General features: G+C 41.6%; 1 protein-coding gene across 3 annotated transcripts in view; it reads right to left on the bottom strand.

Moving 5' to 3' along the window:
* The window catches only part of MPP7 (MAGUK p55 scaffold protein 7), a 302630-nt gene extending 284195 nt beyond the window's left edge, over positions 1-18435 (bottom strand). For 2 of the 3 annotated variants that reach the window (XM_049881746.1, XM_049881745.1), the window contains exon 1: positions 18234-18434. The gene's annotated coding sequence lies outside the window, so the exon portion shown is untranslated. Of the gene's footprint in view, positions 1-18233 lie in introns of all 3 variants that reach the window. The other variant, XM_049881747.1, reaches the window with a different exon arrangement.
* Positions 18436-19343: the final 908 nt, after the last annotated feature.

Raw genomic sequence — 19343 nt, 5'->3', positions numbered from 1 at the left:
CAGTTTAAATATTTCTGAGAAAGAACAGAGGAGGGAGTCACACTTTTAAATATCAATATAGTCATCCCTCAGTATCTTGCGGAGGATATCAAAATCCTCAGATGCTCAAGTGCCTTATATAAAATGGCATAATTATTGGACATAAACTATGCACACCTTTAAATCACCTCTAGGTTACTTATAATACCTAATACAAGGCAAATGCTATGTAAATAGTTGTTATACAGACGCAGGGCAAACAATACTCAAACAGCAAGTGCTGGAGAGAAACTGAGGAGCTGTGAGATGGCAGGAGGCTACAGCAGGGTATGCTTACACGCCACTTCATTCGCGTGGATTCAGCATAGTGCTCGGCGCCCAGCAAATTCAACTTGTGCTTTTTGGAACTTTCTCCTCCCGCACCACCCCCCCTCGCCCCAGAATACTTTTGATCCACGGTTGGTTGAATCTATGGATGCGGAAACCCTGGATATGTAGGGCCAACTGTACATGTATACAAATTGTAGTAATAAAAAAATTTTTTTTTAAATCACCAGGGAGTTAAGACAGGAACAAATTGATCAGAACAGAGCATACATACCTAAAAACACATAGATGTGAGTACGTGTGGAGTCCCTGGGTGGTACAAGTGGTTAACATGCTAATTGGAAGGTTGGAAGTTCAAGTCTACCCAAAGATAATTCAGAGGAAAGGCCTGGAGAACTACTTCCAAAAAAACAGCCATTGAAAACCCTATGCCATACAGTTCTACTCTGGACTGACTCCAAAGCAACTGGGTTTTTTGTTTTTGGTTTTTATATGTGTGTGTGTGTATGTGGGAGTCACTGAGTGGCGCAAACAATAAAGCACTTGACTCCTAACTGAAAGGTTGGCAGTTCAAACCCATACAGGGGCACCTTTGAAGAAAGGCCTGGTGATCTGCTTCCCACAGCTTTGAAAACCCTACGGAGCACAGTTCTACTCTGCAACACATGGGCTCACCATGAGTCAGACATTATTGACTCAACGGCAACTAGTGTGTATATGTGTGTGTGTGTGTGTATATATATATATATATTAATATGTGATAGAGCTAACATCACCAACCACTAGGTTACTTAGTAAATAAGGTTGGGGGAATCAACCCACCATAGGGAGGAAAACACCTTACACAGAAAAAATAAACCTCAAACTGATTAAAAATATTGTGAGAAGTCAAACTGTAGACTTATTAGAAGAAAATATACAAAGTCAATTTTGTTAACTAGGAGCACAGAAATATTTTCCAAACAAGACCCAGAAGGGGAAAAATAGATGGATCTGACTATAACAAAATTAAAGACTCTGTTCAATAAAGGACTTAAAAAAAATAATGACTGGTATAAAACTAAGAGAAGGCATTTGCAATACCTAAAACCAAGCAGACATTAACATCTAGAATATACAACACATTCCTGTAAATTGAGGGGGGAGAGAGGAAGAAGGAAAGATAAGGATAGGAAACTCTACTGGGGAAAAAAAAAGCACAGAGTATATATTAAATACCCAGTTCACAAAAGGGGAAATCCACACAACTAATAAGCATACGATGTGAGTCACTGCATAAGTAGAGAATTGCAAATAAGAACACTACATATCAGTTTATGCCCAGACTGTTCCATCTGTTTCATCAGACTAGAAAAAAATTATAAGGTCAGAAAATATCAAGGGCCAGCAAGAATATGAAGAATAGTGGGTGGGAGTGTAAACTGGTATAGCCATGCCAGATAACAATCTGGCAAGATGTAACGAAATTACATACATGCTCCTAGAGAAGGTTCTACAGGAGTAGAGTGCGCATAAATCCGGCTAAGAAATGAAGTGGAAAGATGTAATAAAACGTAATCAGAGGCTTTGCCTGGGCCAGTAATGACCGTACACCATGAACTGAGGCATTAACCCCGGTCTGTGCACTTGTTTGGGGAGGGAAGGGAGGAAGGAGCCTCCACATACCAGTATGTAAAATGACATCACATACCAGCTATTGTGCCTTATGTTGGGGATGCACAAGTAAAGATCAGGCCCTTGCCTTCATAAAGCTTACATTCTAGCGAGGGAGGCAATGAAAAGTAAACAAACGGAATAATGAAGAGAATGATAAGACTCAGAGCCAAAACGGCACTATAAACAGAAGCACCACATCATCCCTCTGCAGCAAAGACCTGAAAAACTAAGTAAAACAGACACAAATGTCAATCCTGGAACCCTAAGCATCAAATGAAGGAATAAAAAATTCCATCGAGCATCAGATGGAATAAGAAACTGACAAGGAGAACTATAAAGTGGAGGTCCCCTACCAGCTAATACGGCCGGATCCAGCATCTTGGACTACGGCCACCAAGGAATGCAGAGTATGGGAAGGCAACTTCACAGAGCTTCCAACAGGAGACAAAGCACCCAGTAACCAGGGATACAGGCTTTCCCATCCCCTACCCTTCTTCCCTCTACACGGCCTCAACTTCTTTCCAACAGGCCATGGATTCTCTGCCAGAGAGACAACCACTCACTGCCACCTGGGTCCGCCCCGCCACCACCAGCCAGCCCCTTCAGTGCCACTTGTTTCAAGTTTGTTTGGGGTTTTGTTTTGCTTTGGGCTTTTTTTTGTTGCCTCTCTGTCTCCCTTCCTTCCTTTCCTTTCTCCTTCCCAGCTAGCCCTGTGTGCCACCCTCCTCCACTTCCTGACAGGCTGTGAATTTTTGGGTTGTTTGCTTTCTTCTTTATTTTTTTCTCTTTTTTTCTGTTTCTTCTCTCTCTCTTTCCTTCCCTTCCTCTCTCCTGCCTACCCAGCCCTGCGCACCACCCCTGCCGCTTCTCAAGGGGCTGTGCTGCGCTGCCTAGCTGGAGAGTCACTGCACGCAGCCTCCCTGGATCTGCACCACTGTTACCAGCTGGCTCCCTCAGCACCATTTTTTATGTTTTATTTATTTTTTCTTTTTTGTGGTTGTTGCTTCTTCTCTCCCTCTCCCTTCATTCCTTCCCGCCACTCACCTAGCCCCATGCACTCCCCGTCCCCTTTTTGGCAGGCTGTGCTATACCACTTGGTTGGAGAGCCTGTGGCATAGGGCTTCCTGGGGTCTGCACCACCCCCATAAGCTGGCTCGCTCAGTGCCATCTTTTTTATTTTTCTTTATCTTTCCCCTTCTCCTTTACCTTTTCCCTCCCACCTAGGCCCTGTGCCGCCTCCACCCCTTCCTGAAAGGCTATGCTGTGCCACCTAACAAGAGAGACATCTGCTTGCTGCTACCCCAATTCCACCCCACCTCAAACAGCCATCTCCCCCACCATCATATAGCCAATTGTTGTTATTATTATTGTTTGTTGGTTGGTTTCCTCTTCCTTTTTCCCCTTTCCTTTCCTTTCTCTTCTCCTGCCCACCTAGCCCTGTGTGTCACCCACACCCCTGTCTACAGGCCGAGCTACACCTCTTGGCTAGAGAGCCACCAGCACAAGGTCTCACCGTGTCTGCCCCGCTCTCACTGGCCAAATCCTATCATGTCGCCATTTTATTTGCTTTTTTGGCTTTTATCCTACTTTTTTTTTTTTGCTTTTGTTTCTCTCTCTTCTTTTATCCACCCGCTTAACTCTGACACCACATCCTCTCTGCACCATCCATCAAGCATTGCACCCCCAAGCGGAACCAACGCAGTCCCCTGGACCCCGTCCTGCACTGCCTCACAGACCCACCCCATTGATCCCAGTGTGTGCCACAAACTATCCACCCCCACCGGACCTGCCCTGCTGCATCACAGCTGAGTGACTGGCCCTGCTCACCTAAATAAGGTGGTAAGAAGCATCATGACCACAGCCAAGCAGGCAATAAAACATGCCTAGCCCACCTGCCCAGACGTAAACAAATAAAACAAAAAAGTAGGACAAAACAATCAAATTTACAATCAATAAATCAAGAAAATAATTCCAGAATGTCATGCAGACAGCAGACAATATAAAAACATAAAGAAAAACAAGAGAGGATGGTTCCAGAAAGTCACCAAAATAAAACACCAGATGAACTTCTGGTAGAAAAAAAGAGACTGGAACTACTTAAGGGAAATTCAAAACTTTAATATTCAGGGTTCTCCAATAGACGAAGGAAAATACAGACAAAAATAATGAAAAAATAGATGAAATCATGGAAAATACAGACAAAATCAGGGAAAACACAGACAAACCAAAGAAAGAATTCAGGAAAATAACACAGGAACAAAATGTCAAAACAACTAGAAAACATACAAAAACAGCAATTAGAAGTCCAAAAGATAAACAAGATTTCAGAAATAGGCAGTGCAATTGAAGGCTTCAGGAGCAAATTTGAAACAACGGAAGACAGGATCAGCCATCTTGAAGACAAATCCTTAGATACCACTTTGTTTGAGGAAAAATCAGAGAAAAGAATAAAGAAAAAGAAAGAAACCCTGAGAACAATGTGGGATAAAATCAAAAGCAAAACCCGTCTGTGATTGGAGCTCCAGAACAGGGAGAGGAAACAGAAAACACAGAGAGGATCACTGAAGATTTGCTGACAGAAAACTTCCCTAATACTACAAAAGATGAAAAGCTGACCATCCAAGAAGCTCAGTGAACCCTATACAGGATAGACCCCAAAAGAAAATCATCAGGACATATCATAATCACTCTTGCTAAGACCAAAGACCAAGAAAAAATCCTGACAGCAGCTCAAAAAAAATGAAAAGTCACAAACAAAGGGGAAACAATAAGACTACGCTCTGTCTGCTTGTCAGAAACCATGCAGGCAAGAAGGCAATGGGATGGCATACATAAAATCTTGAAAAACAAACCGACACCCAAGAATAATACATCGTGCAAAACCTTCACTCAAATATAATGGCGAAATTAAGGCACTTCCAGATAAACAGAAATTAAGTGAATATGTAAAAACGAAACTTACAAGAATTAATGAAAGGGAGTCCTTCGGTTAGAGAACAAACGACATCAGACAACAACCTGAATCTAGGACATAAGACAGGTGCAGCAAGATACCGACATAGGTAAAGAACTTTCAGAGATAAAACAAGGCTAAAACTTTTACAACAGAGAGCCAGAGAGGTCAACATGTAAATGACAACAACGTCAGAACAATAAAAGAGGGTATAAACAATGTAGGTATAGAACTTTCAAATGGGGAGGAAGTCAAGGTGATATCAAGTAATACAAGACTGGTTTAAACTTTGGAACATGAGGTAAATTTCAAAGTAACCACAAAGAAAGCTAACACACCTACTCATCAAAATAAAGAAAACATGAAGTTTCAGTAAACACAAAATCTACAAAAACAAAAGAAACAAACAAAAACCCCACAAATGAATGCCACACAGAAAAGTAAGAGGAACAAAGAAAACTTCAGCACTACAAAGTGACAGCAATAAACACACCTATCAATAACAAAGAACGTAAATGGCTTAAATGCACCCATAAAGAGACAGAGAGCTATAGAATGGATTAAAAAACAGAACTCATCAATATGCTGTCTACAAGAGACGCACCTTAGAAACAAAGACATACACATATGAAATATCAAAGGATGGGAAAAATATACCAAGCAAACAGCAACCAAAAAAGAAAAGAAGTGGCAATCCATAACATAAAAGGAAGGGCATTATATAATGATTAAAGAGATAATCTACCATGTGGACATAACTGTAATAAATATCTACATATCCAATGACAGGAATACAAAATACATAAAAACAAATTTGAACAGCACTGAAAAGAGAAATTGCAATTCCACGATAACAGCAGGAGACTTCAACACACCAATCTCAGTAAAGGACAGAACATCTAGAAAGAAACTCAAAAAAAAAAAATACAGAGGGTCTAAAGGACACAATCAACCAACTTGACATCATAAACATATACAGAACACTCCACCCAACAGCAGCAAAGTACACATTCTTTTCCAACATACATGGAGCGTTCTCCTGAATGGACCACATCTTAGGCCACAAAGTAACACTCGACAAAATCCAAACACTGAGATAATACAAAGCATTTTCCCTGATCACACCACCATAGAAGTAGAAATCAATAACCGAAAGAGCAAGGAAAAAAAATCAAATAAATGGAAACTGAATTACACACTCCTTAAAAACTACTAGGTAATAGAAGAAATCAAGACAGAATCAAAAAATACCTAGAATCAAAAGACAATGAAAACATATCATACCAAAATTTCTGAAACACAGCAAAGGCAGTGCTCAGAGGTAAAGTTATAGCAATAGATGCACATAACAAAAAAGAAGGGACAAAATCAAAATATTAGCTATATAACTCGAACAAATAAAAAGAGAACAGAAAAAGAAGCCCAAAGCTATCAGAAAAAAGGAAATAATAAAGATCAGAGCAGAAATAAACGAAACAGAGAACAGAAAAACAACAGAAGCAACAGAACCAAAAGTTGGTTCTTGGAAAGGATCAACAAAGTTGTTAAATCAAAGACCAAATTAACAAAAGAAAAACAAGACAGGACACGAAATAACCCAAATAAGAAACAAAATAGGGGATATTAACAACAGACCCAACTGAAATAAAACAATAACAGAGTACTATGAAAAACTATACAAATTTGAGATTCTAGAGGAAATGGACAAATTTCTGGAAACACACTACTAAAACAAAACTAACACAAAATAAGGTCAAAAATCTGAACAGACCCATAACAAGAGAAAAGACTGAAAAGGTAATAAAAATTTTCTTTCAATTCCCAAAAAAAAAAAAAGCCCTGGCCCAGATGGCTTCATTGAAGAATTCCACCAAACATTCAAAGAAGAATTTGCACCATGTCTTAGGCATCTAGTGCTGCTATAACAGAAATATCAAAAGTGGATGGCTTTAACAAAGAGGAATTTATTTATTTTTTTTTTAGTAGGCTAGAAGTCTAAATTCAAGGCATCAGCTCCAAGGGAAGGTTTTCTCTGTTCACCTTCTAATCAATCTTCTGCCGGACTAGAAGCTTCTTCCCATACAGGGAGCCCAGGTCTAAAGGACGTGCTCTGGTCCCAGCACTGCTTTCTTGGTGGTATGAGGTCCCCAACTCTCTGCTTGCTTCCCTTTCCTTTTACCTCTTGTAAGATAAAACATGGTGTAGGCCACACCCCAGGGAAACTCCGTTTACATTGGATCAAGGATGTGACCTTAGTAAGGGTGTTACAATCCCACCCTAATCCTCTTTAACATAAAATAACAATCGCAAAATGGAGGACAATCACACAATAATGGCAATCATGGCCCAGCCAAACTGATACACACATTTTTGGGGGGACATAATTCAATCCATGATGCAGCAGTACTACTCAAACTATTTCTGAACATGGAAAAAAGAGATACTTCAAAATTCATTCTATGAAGCCAGCATAAACCTGATACCAAAACCAGGCAAAGACCACAAAAAAAGAAAATGACAGACCAATATCTCTCATGAATACAGATGCAAAAATTCTCAGCAAAATTGTAGCCAACAGAATTCAGCATCATATCAAAAAAATAATACAACACAACTAAGTGGAATTCATACCAAATATGCAAGGATGGTTCAACATTAGAAAAGCAGTCCATGAAATCCACCACATAAATAAAACGAAAGAATCATATGATCATCTCAATTGACACAGAAAACGCATTCAATAAAATCCAACACCCATTCCTGATAAAAATTCTCAATAAAATAAGTGTAGAAGGGAAATTCCTCAACCTAACAAAGGGCATCTATACAAAACCAATAGCCAAAAACATTCTTGAGAGAGAGGCTGAAAACATTCCCCCTGAGAACAGGAACAAGACAAGGATACCCTTTATCACGACTCCTATTTAACACTGTGCTGAAAGTCCTAGCTAGAGCAATAAGGCAAGAAAAACAAACGGCATCCAAATTGGTAAGGAAGAAGTAAAACTACCCCTACTTGTGAATGATATACTATACATAAAGAACCCAAAGGACTCTACAAGAACACTACTAGAACTAATAGAAAGATTCAGCAGAGTAGTAGGATACAAGATAAACACACAAAAATCAGTTGGATTTCTACACACCAATAAAGAGAAATATGAAAAGAGAAGCAATACCATTTATAATAGCCCTTAAAAAAAAAATAAAATACTTAGGAATAAATCTAAACAGGAACAAAAAAGACCTATACAAAGAAAACTACACAACACTGTTGCAAGAAACCAAATGAGACCTACATAAATGGAAAAACATACCATGCTCATGGATAGGTAGACTCAGCATTGTGAAAATGTCAATTCTATCCAAAGCAATCTACAAATACAATGCAATCCTGATCCAAATACCAACGATATTCTCTAATGAGATGGAAAAACTAATCATTAACTTTATATGGGAAGGAACAAGGCCCTGGATAAGTAAAGCACTATTGAAGAAGAATAAAGGAGGAGGACTCATTACCTGACATCCAGGCCTACCAGGCCTACCATACAGCTATGGTAGTCAAAACAGCCTGGAATTGGCACAGTGACAGACACATTGACCAGTGGAACAGAATAGAGAACCCAGATGTGAATCCATCCACCTACAGTCACCTAAACTTCAACAAAGGCTCCAACTCCATTAAGTGAGGAAAAGACAGGCTATTTAACAAACAGTACTGGCAAAACTGGATGTCCACCTACGAAAAAAATGAAAAAGGAACCATACCTTACATCATACACAAAAACTCATTCAAAATGGATGAAAAACCTAAATATAAAACCAAAAACCATAAAGATCATAGAAGAAAAAATAGGATCAACACTAGAGCCCCTAATACACAGTATTAACAGTATTACAAAGCATAATCAACAATATACAAACTCTAAAACATAAGCTAGATAACTGGGATCTTCTAAAAATTAAACACTTATGCTCATCAAAGGACTTCACCAAAAGAGTAAAAAGAGAACCTACAGGCTGGGAAAGAATTTCTGGCTATGACAAATTCAACAAAGGCCTAATCTCTAAAATCTACAGGAAAATCCAACATCTCTACAACAAAAAGACAAATAATCAATCAAAAATGGGCAAAGGATATGAACAGACAGGTCAAAGAAGACATTCAGGCAGCTAACAGATACATAAGGAAACGCTCAAGATCACTAGCTACTAGAGAAACGCAAATCAAAACTACAATAAGATACCATCTCACCCTGACTGGCAGGAATCGAAAAAACAGAAAATAACAAATGTTGGCGAGGTTGCGGGGAACCTGGAACTTTTATGCACTGCTCTCGTGGGAATGTAAAATGGTACAACCATTTTGGAAAACAATAAGGCACTTCCTTAAAAAGCCAGAAACAGAAGTAACACACTATCCAGCTATCCTATCCCACTCCTAGGAATGTATCCTAGAGAAATAAGAGCCATCACACAAACGAACATATGCACATCCATGTTCATTGCAGCATTATTCGCTATAGCAAAAAGATGGAAACAACCTAAGTGCCCATCCACAGATGAATGGATAAACAAACTATGGTACATACACTCAATGGAGTACTATGCAACAATAAAGAACAACAATGAATCTGTGAAACATCCTACAATATGGATGAATCTGGAAGGCATTAGGCTGACTGAAATAAGTCAATCACAAAAGGGCAAATACTGTATGAGATGACTATTATAAAAACTCATGAAAACGTTTACACACAGAAAGCAAAAATCTTTGATGGCTACTAGGGAAAAACTCTAACTAGACAATAGATAAGTGGTAACTTTGGTGATGGGTAAGACAGAACACAACACTGGAGAAGTCAGCACGACTTGACCAAAGCAAGGTCATGGAAGCTCCATAGACACATCCAAACTCCCTGAAGGACGGAATCACTGGGCTGAGGACTGGGGAGCATAATCTCAGGGGACATATAGCTCAAATGGCATAACATAGGTTAGGAAGAATATGTTCTACATCCTACTTGAGTGAGTAGTGTCTGGGGTCTTAAAAGCTTGTGAGCGGCCATCTAAGATACTTCACTGGTCCCATCCCGTCTGGATAAAGGGAGAACAAGAAAAAAAAAAAACCAAAGACCTAAGGGAAAGATTAGTCCAAAGGACAAATGGACCACAACAGCCACAGCCTCCACCAGACTGAGAACAGCACAACTAGATGGTACCCAGCTACCACTACCAATTGCTCTGACAGGGGTCACAATCAAAGGTCCCGGACAGAGCTGGAGAAAAATGTAGAACAAAATTCTAACTCACAAAAAAAGATAAGACTTACTCATCTGACAGAGAATGAAGAAACTCCAAGAATATGGCCCCCAAACACCCTTCTAACTCAGTACTGAAGTCACTCCTGAGGTCCACCCTTCAGCCAAAGATTAGACAGGCCCATAAAACAAAATGAAACTAAACAGACACACCAGCTCAAGGGCAAGGACAAGAAAGCAGGAGCGTACAGGAAAGCTGGTAACAGGAAACCCAAAATCAAGAAAGGGAGAGTGTAGACATGTGATGGGGTTGGTAACCAATGTCACAAAACAATATGTGTATTCATTGTTTAATGAGAAACTCATTTGCTCTGTAAAGCTTCATCTAAAGTACAATTTAAAAAAAAAAGAGAGAGAGAATGGTAAGTGCTACAGAGGAAATAATATGGGTGACTGTGACAGTGATTAATTAGAATGAGATGGGCTCTGAGATCTACAGGCTTCAGAAAGCTGAGGAACAGTGCTCCAAGAACTGCATTCAGGGTCATCAAATACAAAGTCAACATGTTACAGGGGAGACTGTGTTCCAAAGATGACTTTCAGGTACTTCCTGTAATTTAACTCCCAGGAACAACCTTTAAAGCTCCTGTTACGTAAAACATGGACTACAATGATTATTGTTGAGAATAACCACTGACCAAAGAACTCAATCTTTTTACGGAGAAAAAAAGGCACCACTAACATGAATATTCTCTGTCTCTAAAAAATGTTTCTGGAAAATTAATAGCATCCACAAACTTTTCCTCATAGGAAATGAGTACTCACATTCTCCCACACACAGTGCTAGAAAATAGGGATAACCATAAAACTTCCTGCTCTTAAGGAGCTTACCTGAATGTTTTAAGATTCGGGGTTCATACACTAATTGATTTTTATGATAAAAGCTGACATTTATCGCATGCCTGCAGCCTGCCAGGCACTATTCTAAGAGCTTTGATATACATTTGAGCTCATTTAATACTCACACTGAGGCACTGTATTATTTCCATTTTAGAGGTGAAGAAACAGAGGTAAGAAACCTGCCTGAAATCAAAAAACTAGTAAGTGGCAGAGCTGGTGGCTAGCAAGTCAATTCTGACTCGTAGGAACCCTACAGAGCAGAGCAGAATTGCTCCATAGGTTTTCCAAGGCTGTAATCTTTACGGAAGCAGACTGCCACATTTTTCTCCCAGGAAGCAGCTGGTGGGTTCGAACTCCTGACCCTTCCATTAGCAGTCAAACTGAGCCACCAGGGCTCCTACATAAACAGCAGAGCTTTCAGACTTCAAAGCCCATGTTCTTAACCACCACACTTAGATTCCCCCTAGAATCTACTCAGTGGTTTTCAAAATGTGGTCCCTGGACCAACATCATCAGCTCACCTGGAACTTGTTAGAAATGCAAATTCTCAGGACTCACCCCAAACCTGTTGCTGTTGAGTCGATTCTGCGCTTCCAACAAGTTAAAGCACTTGGCTGCTAACCAAAAGGTCGGCAGTTCAAACCCACCATCCGCTCCACGGGAGGACAATGTGGCAGTCTGCTTCTGTAAAGATTTATAGCCTTGGATACCCTATGGGACAGTTCTACTCTGTCCTATAGGGTCACTATGAGTCAGAATCGACTTGATGGCAACAGATTTGTTTTTCTGGTTTAATCTTTACGGAAGCTGACTGCCACATCTTTCTCCCATGGAGCTGCTGGTTCGAACTGCCAACCTTTTGGTTAGCAGCCGAGTGCTTAACCACTGAGCCACAAGGGTTCCTGGACCCACCCCAGACCTGCTGAATTAGAAAATCTGGAGATGGATCCAGCAATCTGAGTTTTAGCAAGGCTTCCAGATGATTCTGAGGCATGCTAGAGTTTGAGGACCACTTATCTAAATTTTTCAAATGTTGAATATTATTTTTTAAATTCTAAAATTTTAAATGTTTATCCTATTTTAAATGACTTTTAAAAAAATCAAAATAATGTTAATTTCCTTCTTGCCCACAGCACATCAATTCCTTCCCCAAATCTGACAAAATACCCAATTTGTACCCTAATTATAGCATGTAAAAATGTCCACTCTAATGGGCCTTACTGGAACTGTGCTAAATTCAAAACACAAAAAGAGCACTGAGGCCCAACAGATTCTTCAAAAGTTAAACCAGAAGCCGTATTAGGAAGAAAGAAAAAAATATTCTGAGTGTCAGCAGTTGAAGCTTTATAAATCTTGGGCTATAATTCCATAATTATTTTTATCCTGGGCTCAACTCCAAATTTTTACAACATCACTTCAACAAACTTTCAATTGCCAAAAAAGAAGTTACAACCCTCTGAAATATCAGATTCTCAAGATTCAAACTGCTTTAAGTACACACAGAGAGGAACTGTCCTTCAAAGAGCACTTTTTTTTTTTACCATGAATAAAGTTAATCAAAAGGTCCCTGGGTGGCAAAAAAGGTTTGTGCTTGACGTCTAACCAAAAGGCTGGCAGTTCAAACCCACTGATCAGCACTGTGGAGGAAAGGCCTGGTGATCTTCCATAAAGATTATAGTCAGGAAAACCTTACGGACCTCTGTAACCCATGGGGTCGCCATGAGTCAAAATCAACTCGACAGCATTTTTTTTTTTTAATTTTATGGTTAATCAATACTTAATTATACATCGGACACCATGACAGCATACACTACAACACAAGGTGCTAAAGTTCTCCCCATTCGCTTACCTAGACCAGCCCTTTACAGCATGCTATGTGATCCTTCTCTTCCCAAAGTTGTATCTAGACCAGGAGCCTTCTTTCCTCCAAACTAAGTCCTCAATTTGAACAGCACAGTCTATGTTACCTAATAAGGACTTTAAAGAGGTGTAGAAGACAACAGAGAATCCCTGATGGAGCAGGAGAGCAGTGGGATACGGAACTCAAATTCTCATGGGAAGACCAGACTTAACGGTCTGACTGAGACTAGAAGAACCCCAGAGGTCATGGTCCTCAGACCTTCTGTTAGCCCAAGAGAGAAATCATTCCCAAAAGCCAACTCTTCAGATAGGAATTGGACTAGACTCTAAGACAGGAAATGATACTGGTGAGGGGTGAGCTTCTTGGCTCAAGTAGACACATGAGACTGTGGGCAGCTCCTATCTGGAGGGGAGATGAGACAGCAAAGGAGGACAGAAGCTGGCTGAATGGACATAGAAATACAGGGTGGAGAGAAGGCGTATGCTGTCTCATTAGGCGGAGAGCAACTAGGAGTATATAGCAAGGTGTATATAAATTTTTGTATGAGAGAGTAACTTGATATGTAAACTTTCACTTACAGCACAATAACAAAAATTTAAGGTGAAGATAAAGTATCAAAACTATATTCATATTTGTATGTACAGCACGTATATTCATATACATAATAGCACACAAAAGGGGTACAGTCATAGAAGCTCCCTAGACACATCCAAACACCTTGAGGGACACTGAGTTACTGGGGCTGAGGGCTGGAGACCATAGTCTCAGGGGATATCTAGGCCAACTAACATAACACAGTCCATAAAGAAAATGTTCTAAATTCTACTTTGGTGAGTAGCATCTGGGGTCTTAAAAGTTTGCAAGCAGCCATCTAAAATACATCTACGGGCCCCATCCCATCTGGAGAAAAGGAGAATGAAAAACACCAGAGACATAAGAAAAATATTAGTCTAAAGGAATAACAGACCACAGGAACCACAGCCTCCACCAGCCGGAGCCCAAAACTAGATAGATGGTGCCTGGCTACAACCAACAACCGCTCTGACAGGGATCACAATGGAGGGTCCTGGACAGAGTTGGAGAAAAATGTAGAACAAAATTCAAATTCACACAAAGAGACCAAACTTGGTCTGTCAGAGAATGGAGGAACCCCCAAGACTACAGCCCCCAGAGTCCCTGCTAACTCAGAACCAAAGCCACTCCCAAAGTTTACCTTTCAGCCAAAAATTAGGCCTGTAAAACAAACAATAACACACGTGAAGACCATGCTTCTTAGTTCAATCAAGTATAGGAGACTAAACAGGCAACACCTGCCCAAAAGCAAAGACAAGAAGGCAGGGAGGGACAGGAAAACTAGGCGAACGGACACGGGAAGCTTAGGTGGAGAGGGGAAGAGCGCTGACGCACTGCAGGGATTGCAACCAATATAACGCAACAATTTGTGTATAAATTGTTGAATGAGAAACTAATTTACCCTGTAAACTTTCATCTAAAGCACAGTAAATTTTAAAAGTAAGTATACTCGGGCACCTACCATAATTTAACAACCTACCATATACCAAAATAACTCTTTTTAAACTACTCACTTGGATACTCACAAATTATTAATTTTATAAAGGTCAGGATTCTAATTTCAAAAATTGGAGACATAAATTTGAAAACTAAAGAGTAACTGGCCTACATCTGGGCCATGAGATAGCTACGCATCCGATTTAAATGCTCATTTACCTGCTTGAAGTTATCAAAGGTTCAGAGAGCTCTGGGAAACTGGCTCGTGGGCTGTTAATCAGCTGGCTACTTAAAACCACACACCTTTACTCAGCGCCGACACCAAAGGGTCGCAGCACTGCCCAGAGCTACCTTACAAGGGGCCCGATTTATTTTCCTCCTCCCAAATGCACCATCAAATCCCTTCAGAGCCACAGCTGATCCCAAGAAACAAATTAGCCAATGCTCTCCTGCCCACGCAGGATTCAGCAGAACTGAAATGAGCATGCACACCCATCACCTACGGACCTTCCCGTTTAAGTTCCTGTCCTGCCTTTTAGAAGTGCAGTGTCTTCTGCAAAGCACCCCTCAAAATGCAATTATTCTGGCTAGTCTTCATTCTCTCGTGACACTGCTATACCTCAAACGGGGGGGGGGGGGGGGCAGGAGAACTTTTTCAAAGCAACATCTCGCTTCCATAACAAGCCAGCCTGCACTAACAGGTCCTGCCATCAGAGAGAGAATGACCCCCTCTCTTTTATAAGTAAAGCAAGCTGATAATAATGTTCTCCTTAAATAGTAAAAAGGTTTATTAAAGAAGCCTTCAAAAAATATATGCCAGGAAAATATTTTCATCTAAGTATCTGCTCATAATTGGTAGTGAATAATCTTGCTACATGTATCCATTTTAGTCTACCACTTCTTCTAGAGAATTAGTAACCTAAGCAAAGGGAAAGGCTGCTCAAATAGTTCATCACAGTCCATGGAAGACTTACACAAAACGCAAACCAGTTCAAAAACAAAACAACTCAAGTATACATAAATAAGAACCTGGCAACTGGAAAAACCAGACAGCTCTACAGAAGTTATTTCTAAAATTACTAACAATTTCCTTCACTTCAAATTATGCTGTCCTTTCCTTCCAAACAACCTCATTTAATAAAACTGACTTAAATTACTCATTGTAATTCTGTCTGAATCGCAGCTGTGACAGAAAGAGCTGCATCTTGTCCGTGAAATGTTTATAATAAAAAACAATCTGACAGAAATCTCCAACAAGCAGCCCCCCGTGCACCCTCTAGTGGAAGTCATATTATGTCATAATCAACTTAAAAAAAAAAAAGGCAGAAACCTTGAAAACCCTGTGGATGGGGGGAAGCCTCAGGTGAGAATACAGCCAGTACTTTACAGGCTGTCAACATCTCTTTCCCATTTCCCACACTGCAACAGGGCTGGGCTCCTCAGAAAAGAGGATCCATTTCCTTCATAAAATAACAGAAGATAAAGGTTCCCTTACGTAAATTTCTGCCTGGGTGCTAGAAATTTTGACAGCAGAGTAAAATTTAAGTGAAAAGCACGAAAAGCAAAAATAAATAAATAAATAAATAAATGCAGATCTAGACTGACAGGGCTTGGGTAAGGGATGTCTCATACGCTACACCAAAAAGTTAGGTCCAAGTGCACATTTACATGCAACAGATACATCCCCTATGAAAACAAGGGATCACTCCATCATTAGAACATTTCCGTTCAGTAATTCATAAGACATTTCCACGTTCCTGATGGCTAATAAATTCAACCTAACCTAACAAGTCTCCAGAGTTCTCCAAGCCTTGACATCATCAAGAGCACCCCTAGGTAAGCCTGCTCCACCTGCTCCACACTAACCCCCAAACTCCCTCTTGAGTTACTCCAATTACGGAAGAAATTATTTTTACATTTTCAACCCTTATACTAAATCTACAGTAAAATTTCCAAAAACCAAGTCATAAGTCACTGCCAAAGTGCGTTACACTTCATTTTTATTTGCCTTACGCGTATTAGTTCTTTCTACTGAATTCAGAAAACATTTACAGTACTGAAGTCCACAGCTAAACCAGAGATATTATGTAAACACAAATGTTTCCTTAATCTGGAAAGCCACACAAAATTTAAAACGGAGATCTTCACATAGCACCATCAGGTATTGTTGTTTTGCCTGTCTGAAAAATCACCTTTCTGGTGAAATTTAAAGTATCTTAGCAATCTAAAAGAAAAAAACTAAGTGATATGAGCAAGATCTCTTTGGTTCTTACAATATTTGTTGACCTAGAAATAACCACCTCTGGCTCATGTACGCATGATCAAAGCTTCATGCAGAAGCTTGCTTGATAGTCGGGACTTTACCCAGATCTTGGATTAAAGCCACTCCAGGTACAAAATAAAGTAGGAGTCTAGTGATCTAGGGCAAAATTCCTTTCATCTCTAGGGCTTTCAGTTTCAAAAACCCAAAACTGTTTATGTACCAGTAAAATGGGCATGGTACACACTAGCTACCTCAGAAGAGGACGAGGAGGGTATACTAAATAAGAGTGCTATGACCTTCAATTAAAAGAGCTAATGGAAACCTGTTTTATAAAACCAGAGTGAGCCTGGAAGGGAAGAATGTTGCTCTAAGGGACATCACTGTGCATTACTGACAAAACTAGGCGACTGTCATCATTTTGCTTGTGAACAAACAGTGAATGAAAAAGGGTATTCTGAGCACATCAAAGGAAAAAAGGCAACACCAAAATCCTGTAATGAACTGCCTGGACCCACCTGCAAATTACTACTGCATGAGTAGCAGGTGCGTCCCTCAAACCTAAAGCCAAGAGACTGTTTTGAGAGGCTTTTTTCTTTGAATCTGTCTTAAAATTTAGGAAAAAAAGAATCACAGTTCTACTCCCACTCAAGAGTGACGGAAACAAGGGCCCACCCCCAGCAGTCCTTCAAACCTGCCTAGGCATTCCTCGTCAACATTCCTCCCCCTCATTCCTACCTCACCGTTTTCCACTTCAGCCCAGACAAAGGTGAGTCACACTGCTGGGTCTACTTGTCATTAAGAAACCCCCCCCCCCAAAACGAGAACTCATGAAACGCTGCTTTTAACTTGAAAAAATAAATAAGTAAATAATGTTAACGTATAAACCGCTCTACAAAGCGCTTGTCCCCGGAAAACGTGTAATTAACGTTACCAAAGTAGAGACAACTTGCTCTGTTCAGATAGAGACCCACACACTTCAGGGAGCTACTGCGACTTACAGCAGATCCTTTTCGCTCAGGCTCGGTACGCACACACTCACACTCACACACGGGTACAAAGACACACATACACACTTCACTGAGCTTACTGCTACTTACCAGTAGGTCCTCTTCGCTCAGGCTCGGTACACACACAGACACGCAGGTACACACACACACCCTTCACTGAGCTTACCGGTACTTACCAGGAGGTCCTTTTCGCCCAGGATCCTGACTCCGACTAACTCTACCTGCTCCCTCTCCCCTCCCTCCAACTGCCCAGCACCCCACCCCGGGGTCCGCGCCGGCAGCCGCTCCCCTTCCCCCTCCGCGGCTGGTCCGCGGCCCCACCCCCACCTCCCCGCAAGGTGCCGCCGCAGCCGCGGGCTCCCGGGCGGAGGCGACGCGGAGCGCAGGAGGCCCCTCGGTGACCGCGGCCCCGTTCGGCCCGGCCCCGGCGGCGGGAACAGCAGACCCTCCGCCCGCACCGAACCCCGGGCGCCTGGTGCCTCCGGTGAGCGCTGCGGCCCCGGTGCCCCGTTACCTGCTCCGGGCAGCCGCGGCCCGCGGAAGGTGCCGCTCGCTCTGGATCTGCAGCCCCGAGCCCGGAGGTAATGAGGCAGCGACCGCGGCCGCAGCAAAGGACAACCCCGAGCCACCGGGCTGGGCGCCGCCGCGGCGGGTGTACAACACGCGCTCGGTGCGAGCCCGGCCCCACCTCCAGCCGGCGAGGAATCGGCTCTGCCCCTCCCTCCGCGGGGCGGGGCCCGGGCCCGAGGAAGGCGGGGAGGGGGCGCGGCCTCGCCGCCCGCGGGGCGTGAGCACCGCCGGAGCTCCGTGAGAGGCGCCTGCTGACAAGCTACGCTAAGAGTAGGCGTCCCTCATTGGTCAGTAGGAGAAAACAAAGCAGAGTCCTGATTGGTCATAACTTGGTAGCCCCTTTCCTCCCACTCCCAGTCAATCATCTGAAGCTCCACCCACACTCGCCTGCGCTCGCCCTTGGTTCCTGAGTCCCGGGTGGCTGCAGACCGCAGTGTGTTTTGTGGGCTAGCAGCCTTTCTGAAGAGAACCCCGGAAACCCAGATTCATTTGCCTGTTGCGAGCTTTCTTAGCCCCTTGGGATCTTTGCTTTCCGTCTGAGCTTGGTGAATAACATCTAATCTTTAACATCGCTGGGAATTAGATCTTGATGCTTTTTAAATGCTGTATCAAATTCAGAGGAAAATTGACATATGCAAAGAAAAGCCGTAAAATGTTTCCACCTTTGGCTAAATTATAGGTGATTTTTTGTTTGTTTTATTTTTCTGTGTCCCATATTGAACATACATACTTTTATAATTAGAAGAAGAAAAGACAAAAAAAAATAGAAAATAAGTAAGATAAAGAGAGTGGCAAGGGCAAACTTTGAGGACACCCAGGAAACTGATTCTTCTACAATTGAAAGAAAGTATGCTCAACGTCTGACGGCCATCAAAATCACATGAACTGGGATCAGCACACTTCAGCCTTTGAAAAATATGACCAAGGTGCCAGCATACTCTAAGTATCTACCGTACTATTTCTCCAACACCTCGAGAGTAGATACCACCACACTGTAAACAGAATTATAGGAAAACTCCCTGTTAGGAAGAGTTTAGAATCCAAAGTAGAAAAT

The sequence above is a fragment of the Elephas maximus genome, chromosome 4, assembly GCF_024166365.1.
Source record: "Elephas maximus indicus isolate mEleMax1 chromosome 4, mEleMax1 primary haplotype, whole genome shotgun sequence".
Taxonomy (NCBI): Eukaryota; Metazoa; Chordata; class Mammalia; order Proboscidea; family Elephantidae; genus Elephas; species Elephas maximus.
The sequence above is the reverse complement of the archived record's forward strand: the minus strand, read 5'-3'. Positions and strand labels throughout refer to the sequence as shown.